The sequence below is a fragment of the Anopheles arabiensis genome, chromosome X, assembly GCF_016920715.1.
Source record: "Anopheles arabiensis isolate DONGOLA chromosome X, AaraD3, whole genome shotgun sequence".
NCBI lineage: Eukaryota > Metazoa > Arthropoda > Insecta > Diptera > Culicidae > Anopheles > Anopheles arabiensis.
This window is the reverse complement of record NC_053519.1, coordinates 2,469,373-2,478,364: the sequence shown is the minus strand read 5'-3', so window position 1 is coordinate 2,478,364 and position 8,992 is coordinate 2,469,373.

Sequence of the window (8,992 nt, the reverse complement as noted above, 5' to 3'; positions counted from 1 at the left end):
TTCTTCTTGTTGTTTGTGTCAGTCCCGTCTCCTCCGCTCAGTGGGGTTCGTTTGGAGGTGGATCAGATAGAGCGATTTTTTTTATATATTCTAGCCATTGGAACATCCCGAACCACCAGCGAACAGAACAGAGGAGACATGCGTGCTCCACGTGGATGACGTCTTTATTGAAATCCGACCGTTTCTGCACATATTTTTTTTGTGTGTGTGGAGAGCCTTCTGGTGTCTGGTGCAATACAACTCCACTCATCGCAAAATGAACATTTCGCCCGCTTTGGCAGCGGCACTGGACACAGGGGGTTCGTTTCGCATCCCGTGGGTGGGAAGACATTTTGACGCCGAGCTCAAACGTTTTTGGTTTTTTTTTTTTTTGTGGACGCCGTTGGAAGTAAACAGCAAACACCTTAACATCCACCAAATTGCGACCGACCGGTTTGCAGAAACGACCCGGTGAACCCGGGGCTCATTTACAACGGTTCAAAAACCAATTGCACGTTGCACGTGTTTACGTTCGGAGGCGGAGCGCGACCCACATAGGAGCGCACCACTTTCGAGGCCGACCGGACCGGGCTCGGTGCGCACCTTCGGGCGCATGCAGTCCGGCTGTAATGTACGCTCAGCTGAAGATGCGCATTCTCTTTGTACCGTGCGATGTCACACTGTCGTCAATCAAACACTCACACACACCCGCACACGGGCATCATAGCTCCAGGACGCTCCAGGACAGTTGCAATTGCAGAAACGGTAGCTCCACGGTAGGCCCGCATTCGAGTGGCCCCCTCTCCCCTAGGCCCTGTGTGCTGCCCGAAAAACATGCACTACGCACACACCCACACGCACACGCGACTGCATCAAACGCACCACCGGGCTGTCGTTAGGGGCTTTTATCATTTGCAGCCCGAAGGGGGGGGGGGGGTAGTGTAACTTCCACCCCATCCGCTCCTTGCGTTCCGGTGCGAGGGCACGAGATCTCGTAAAAACCCGGAGACCGGTCGCCAACAGCAGAAAAGGGTGAACAGAACAACACGGCCAGAGACGGACGGACGGGGTGGTAGAAAAACACTCTGTCCACAAGCAAGTGCCGCTCGGTAGCCGGCAGGGAGGTTTTTCTTTTTTTTTGGTGGTGCGGTTTGCCTGAAATGTGGGACTAAATGGCGCAACATCATCGTAAATACAGCAGCGCGCAGGGGCTGTGCAGCCGCTTTGAGAGCGATTCCGGCAGTTTTCCGGCTGCCAGGACAGGCCGAGGGAGCATGGAGGCGCATTCGGCCTCGGAAAATATCTTCATTTTCAAAGCGAACGCCTACCGGTGCTTAACGATGTGGGCTTCGCTGAGGCTTCCGCGCCCCACCACCGAGCGCTCGAGAGGTGGGAAGATGAAAATAAAATTTTGCAGTAACACACAAACACACGCATCGAAATGGATACATGTCAAATTGGAGGGACAGGGGTGTATCGCTTCACGCATACGGAAATTGCAATGATGAAGTCCTGAAGCTGACACTCTACAAAACGTAACAGTGCAAATCCCAAGGAACATTTTAAATCATATCATATTTTTAACGATGTTGTGACGGTTATTTCATTAGGCCTTCCTGTTTCATTGGAAAGTCGTATATGATCTAATAAGACTAAAATAAAACTCACTTAAAACTGAAAGGGCCCATCTACAGAACTCTATTAAGACTAGTAGTTCAAACCATTTCTAGACCTTTAAGACATTAGGCGCAAATAAACTATCAAATTTACAGTATATTACTATGGATATGTTCTTAAGATGGCAATGAAGCACTGAATATGAAATCATAATAATTGTTGATAATTATTTTAGAATATTTTTGTTATATTTATATTTACTGATGAGCTCGCTCCATGCATGCCAAGAAAATTTCACTGTTGAAAAACATTTTATAATTTAAATAAATATCAAAGCTCCTCAATAACATGCATTTTTTTTAGCTTAAAATTGTATAAATGAAAAAATACAGATAAGTTTTTTACGATGGATTTCATTGGTTTAAGATCAGAAGGACTTTCCTGATCACAAGTTCAGTTGATTTGTAATGCAATATGTGTGGCTAACAGTGCAGCAAAATATCACTGTCAATGTCATAAAAAAATTTGACTGAAACAAAATCCATATCAACGTCACGTACTCAATTGTGATAATCAGAGGTGACACTCATCGGTGTGACTAATACATGCTCATGACATGTTTGCGACCTTCGCTTGGTCAGTCAATATACCATGACTTTTTTTTACTGCGATCAGTTTTGCACTCATCAGTCACTGACATAGTCATGACAAATTCCGGCTGAAACAAAATCATATCAGCAATCACGAGCTCTATTGTGATGATCATATGCGAGCCTCAAACAGTTGGTGCGACCATCACATGCTTGGTGAAATTGTGTGCAACCAACTCTTGGTCAATCACTTGGCTTCGTGACATTTTCTGTCGGTGATCATCACGATAGTCGCACGTTTGTCGCTCTGTTTGACCCGACAGATAATCAAAACAGATAGAGGGAGAAAGCATGCTCATTTTGTTGCTAGAGCCCACGCGCCAAGTATATTCCAAGAATGTCGTGATTATCGCCGACAACAATGTCGTGACCAAGTGTTGGGTGCTAAACTAAATGTCACCAAGCATGTGATTGATCCTCCAACTGTTTGAGTCTCGTCACTGATCATCTCAGTTGTATACATGAGCTGATTTGAGCTTCATTTCAGTCATAAGTGTTGATGACTGAAACAGTGGCATCACAGTTCACAGCCAGAAAAAATCATGATTATGCTTGCGCCGGCATTAAGCTAAGCTTGTCAGTCAGAGTATCGCGTTGGACTCAAGAATTCACATGTCGTGTTCAGCATGTCATGACGCACTTTTATTGACTATCAGCAATGAGCATCAAGCTACCACGGTTATGTTCATTGTTTTCGTTGGTGAAAATCTCGTGATACTCATGACATTTTGCAGCACTGGTGGCTAAGATCTTTCTAAACAGCACATAGCTTTAAGAACACATTTACAGGTTGATTAAAGTCAACCATCACGTTTCAAAGTTTTAACAACTTTAAAGACTGTTAAGCATCTTCAAAAGACACGTTAAAGCTATGTGCCTCAGTACACTCATAGTAAAGAATGCTTTAAGACATGTTTAGGTGTAAAAGGTATGGGAAATGTTTCTTGGGAATGCAAGAGTCTTTTCTGGAAGCTTTTTGAATTTTGAATAATTATATTCCACGAAAAAATACAATATTCCCTCAATAAAGTTATTATGTAAACCGGATTGCATACCTTTAGGCGGTTATTTTAATTTATTTCCAACAAATTCTACTTCTACAATACCGAACCGGCCGATTGGGATCGTCGCCTCGATGCGAACCACAGCGACAACACCGGCTTGCGTGCACTATCGCACCACTACGTGTACGATCCGTTCGATACCATTTCCCGAGCAGAAGTGGAAAATAAGAAGAAGAAGACAAAAACACCCCAGCTAGGCGGCAATGACGTTTGCGCGCGCGGCGTACGTGTACCAATATCCCCTCTCCCCCTCCGCTCTTAAGTATGCGGAGTAGGGATCATAATATTGTACGTACGGCTGGCTGGGCCGTACCTGGCGCCGAATTTTGGGCCCAACTATGTACGGCGTGTGCGTCTGTTTTGTCATATGTAGCAGCTCGCCGTGTAGCACGCCGGCAGCAACGCACGGACACTGTTCGGGCTTATGCCCCGGTGGGGATCTGGGGGCCCACGCTTGCCGAAGTGCAAATTGAAAGCGTAAAAACGTGCAGAGCCGGCGCGAATAGAAGTGCACATTATTTGCATTCCAGACATTGCTCATGCAATATATAATCCAGGGGGGCGAGTCTGCGTGCCCCCCTTTTAGCCATCCGGGCTGCCTTTTGCCACCGAAACCGGCCGAATGCGTCCATCCTGGTAGGCTGTGGGGTTCTGTTTTTTTTTGCCGGTCCGACCCGAGGTGGTCCGGTGGCTAGGATAAAGCAGTTAAAAGTACAGACCGGGGCCGAACCTTTTGCCAAGTTCAACGATCGAACTAAATTCATCGCAATACGCACTTAATACGCCGTGCCTGTACGCCGGCATCCACGCAACACATGCAAAAGTCATCAGTCCCAGTGTTTCGCACCGCAGAAACCCTCCCCCGTCTGCCCGAGCTCCCGAACCCTAGTAGCCGCGTCGCATTAGGGCGCTGGTGTCGGTGATGTTTCTGCTGCTGCTGCTCTGCCAATCGATCCTTGCCAATCGAATTCGAAGTACGCACAAGAAAATTATTGTTTGCGTTGAGTACGGCCGGCCATCACCCGAACAGTAGCAGCACCAGCGAGACAGAGTAGGGTAGAGGAGGGAGCGAACGTGTCTGAGCGCTGTGTTAGACCCCTCCTCTGCATCCTGCCTCCCCGCCTCGGATGAGCTTTGTTTGGGGGGAGGCAGGCATTTGCTGGTGCTGGTAAAACAGCATGCGTTTCATTGACCATTTGTCAATTTCGCTCCTGATAAACTCTAATTTGCTACATTAAATGAAAATTGACGCGTCATTTTGATTAGTCCCTCGGGCGTTAATAATTTATTTACCGTTAGACGGAAATGCTATACCCCAGCCGGCCGACAAGCCGAGCGTTTTTTTTTTTTTGCTTGTTTGTTTTGGTTGTTGTTGCTGCTGCCGTTTCGCAGTGAAGGCTGGAGTGTACACAAACAGCAAATAAGCATACATAGGACGAATTGATCGGCTTTTGGGAGTGGAGTGGATGGGGGGATGGATGTTGTTTTGGATTTTAATCTGTACTGACCGGGGCACTGACACCGTAACCGGCCGGACCTTTGTTTTTTGGGAGGGAAGCTGAAACATTTGAAACGAGGCAATTTTGTTTGGGCGTAAAGATTGCATAATTTTGGGCGTTTTTCGGGGGGTGGGTGTAGAAATAAGAGAATTGCAGTTCAGCTTCATCCGATGTGCGCCGTAAAGTAGGCAAACTGTTGTGCGAATTAACTTTTAATGGCAAAAGTAAAGCTTAATACTTGCCGGCATGGCAGAACGCCTGAAAGTATGCAACATGATAATAGAGTGCAATGTCCTTATTTTGAGTGTGTTTTAAATACCAAGTTTGAAACATTTACGAATCAAAGTTATAGAAAAAAAACAATAAATAAGCATTTGCATCCCACGTGTTTTTTTAGCCAAGGCAAAAAATACAACCGGTAAGAGTTTCAACTTTATTTTCACAACAGAGTTCCTCTTTTTAAGACGATTCAAGCTTGTTTTATTCCCTCAACAAGAGCACTGTTAAGGTGGGCAATGTGTGGTGGATATGATCGTGTTCCTGCTGCTTGCCCTGTCGGCCACCGACCGCGTTACGCTTGTACACTTGTATCGAGTAATTGAGCTGTTTGTCGCATTGCCTACATTTAGGCGCACGGTAACAACACTACCGATGCAGTTTGTTTTAGATCTAGGGGAAAGCGGAGCAAAATGAGGCATGCTAAGCAGTTGAATGAATATTCGTATGAATTTTCCTCATAACCACATTCTTCCTACATTATTCTATGCTTCCGCTATTTATCTATGGATTAAAATAGCAACTGAGCCTGAAAATAACGTAAACAATTGATTACGTTCTTGAATTGAAATAATATTCTAAAAAAAGAAATATTAAGCAAAATCAATCCGACAATCTCCATGAGAATGGATCGTTTACTAGTAAATTTGGTTTCTTTGCGGCTATCAATTCGTAGTATCATTGGACACATTGGATTCTTATGGAGATGCCGAAACTGATTCCGTTTCGAAGCCGACTCGGATTTCGGAGCCAATTCCTATTCCAGAGTCGATTTCGATTCCGAAACCGATTCTAATTCAGGAGCCAATTTCTAAGGCAATTCCAGAGCCGGAATCTATTCAGCAAACTGTGCGATTTCAGAAAACTTGACATTGCTTTAACCTTATTTTCGAGGAGTGTAATATTGCCTAAATATGCTACAAAATGTTACATTACATTTTTCTAAGATTTTTTTTATTACAGCTTATAAAACAAAACTGGTGTTCATAGAACACTCCATAATTGCTGATAAATAATACTGAAATAAAGGGTGTTCATTTTGCCCCGTTTACCCCTACATGTGCTCTATACAAAACAATACAAGACTACACGTGTAGTAAACGAGGACTTAGATATTGTTCATAGAGTAAAAAAACACACACATACACGCTACACATGGTTATTCATGTGAAAGAGGAATCGCTAAGAACGGATGACATCTATTGGGCTCCAAATTAGCAAGCAGCTAGCCTAATCGAAGCAGCAGTAATCGGTCCCGGTCGGCAAATGGTGGTGCGGCAAAAATGTTGAAGCGTGTCTAAAAATAGCGGTGGAAAAGGTTAGGGTACAGGCAAAGTCACCCACAGCCAGGACAGCGGATGGGGCGCACGGCAGACAGAGGCGCGCAGCGCGGCGTATGTTATTCGAAATTGGGCAGAAGGTACGCCGTTCGGGCACGGTACGGCAATCGGAACCCGGAACCCCGAGCGCCTCATAATCGGCGGCAACCGATTGGCACCTTTTGCATGGCACCGTGTCTGTGTGCTGTGTGGCAAAATACGCACGACAGCCAGTAGATAAGGTCGTTTGATGTCTGACGTGTGCTGCTACGCACATTTGCCGATCATGGTCCGGGAAGCGTTCGGCGTACCGCCACCGGCGCTGGGGGTGTTTGACATGCCGGCCGGAAGGGAGCGTGGTTTTTGGGAAAGAAAACAACCACTGTACATCTTATGCCGGGGAGGAGGCCCGGTTAGCGTGCTGCTTGACATATTCCCAGCTCGTGCACACTAATTCACTCCACTAGAACGGGCTGCAAAAGGGCTCGGGCGTGTCCTTGCCCTTAAGCGAGCATGGGGCTGCTTCCCAGCTCCCGCTCGTACACCACGGCCAACCCCCTTTTGCGAAACTTCACACACACACACACACACACACACACACACACACACACACACACACACACACACACACACACACACACACACACACACACACACACACACACACACACACACACACACACACACACACACACACACACACGCACACACACACACACACACACACACACACACACACACACACACACACACACACACACACACACACACACACAAACATGGCCTCAACATCGGGGGGAAGAGCAAAGCCCACACTCAATCAAGGCTAATTCGGGAAGGCGGATAACTGGTAGCGCGTGCTGCCAGTACAGCATGTTTGTGCGTGTGTGTGTGTGTGTGTCTGTGTGCTTCTCGGAGAGCATGGGGATTGTAGGGATTGCAGGGAGTTTATAATTACATTACAAGCAACATACTGGCAAATGGCAAGCGATTAAATGCCATCATGTCGACAGTGCAAGATTGTGAGAGGATCGTATTCCGACTACGGGTACCCACAGTCACACACAAACATGACAGCTTGAAGTGGGTGTCCCTGGGTGGTGGGAGGAACGGCGCCGAAGCCAAAAGGGACGCCAATTATTATCAGCATCCCCGATGTGCCTGGCGTGAGTGTGTGACAAAAGTCACTGATAGCATCAAATTAGAATTATACACCACCACACAGCCGAACGCGCGGTCGGGACAGGGTGAGGCTGTCAAGTAGGTCGACTTTGTAGCGACTCTGTCGACTGTGTCGACTGAATGGACAGCGAGCCTGCTCGATAATATTGCGTACATCGGCACGGTTACACCTCGAACACGGTCCTTAAGCGTTGTTGTGTTTGCCTCGAGCACGCTGCGCTCTATCGAGGAAGGTGAAAGATAAGTGTCTGAGCTGTAAACCCATCTCTTCGTGGACCCCTGCCACCAGGAAACCCATTACGAACAGGTGACGATATTGTAAACATGCCTGCCGAAGAAACTGTCCGGCCCCCTTCCCTAAGCCAACCTAGCACGCATTTACATAGTCATAGACACAGATCTTCCACGCGGAGGTTCAGCGACCGGACGGTCGCCAGACCAGAGGGAAACGGGAGGATTGAAGCGGACTTTAATGAAGGTTAGCGTGGAATTACAGACTAATTAGCGGCCCCGAACTGTGTAGCCACATAATCTGAGCGAGTTGTGTATGTGTGTGTTTGCTGGGGTGGAATCGGAAGTCAAGTAGCGATGGAAGTCAGGTGAATTTAAGGTGAACTGAACAGGCACAAGAACAAACTACTTTGAAGGAAGATTTGGGAGAAGAGTTGGTTAGCGTACTTGTGGGTTCACATTTTGTTCACAAAATAAACTGTCTCCTGAGCTTATCTTTCTACAAAAAAATGTTGTTTTGTAGTGAATCTTAACAAGTACTAAACTGTTGGGGCTGTTCCCGTCCATCGCCATAATGTCTCAACTTCCCGATGGTTTCGTCAGCGTGTAGTAGCGTGCGGCGAGCCTTTACCAGCTGGCCGGTAGTGGAATTGCAAAGGTCAAAATCCAACAAGTACATCCAGTGCGCCCTCATCGCCACCCACCTTCCGAGTTCGGGGTCCAATGTCGATTATCTGGAATGTTTAACGCACCTTAAATTGTGCCACTCCTTACAGGCAAACAGAAGAAAGCAAAAAAAAACCCTGAAGAAGGCAACATTAGAGTTAGCACAAAGTTAAAGCGCACGTTCTCTAAGCTGCCACGGTTGGTTCAGTGCCGTTCGGGGACGGGCTTGGGACGACCAGGGTTCCGTCAGGAATGAATTCCGTTTTCGCACGGCTTCTAGCCCCACGGTTTTTGGGCACGGTTTGGAAGGCGGCTTTGGAACGCAAACATTCTCTCCGTTTGCTGCCGGCGGATTCAATCGAGCTGCCGCTCCCCCCCCCCTTTCCCCTGCCCGCTGGGCCAGCCTGAAGTGTCCATTTTCTGGCCAGCTCCCGGTCCATCGCGAAGGACCATCGACGGGCTTGCACCAAAGTTGAATTTGCTCGATTTCTCGAGCTTTCTCGTTTAGT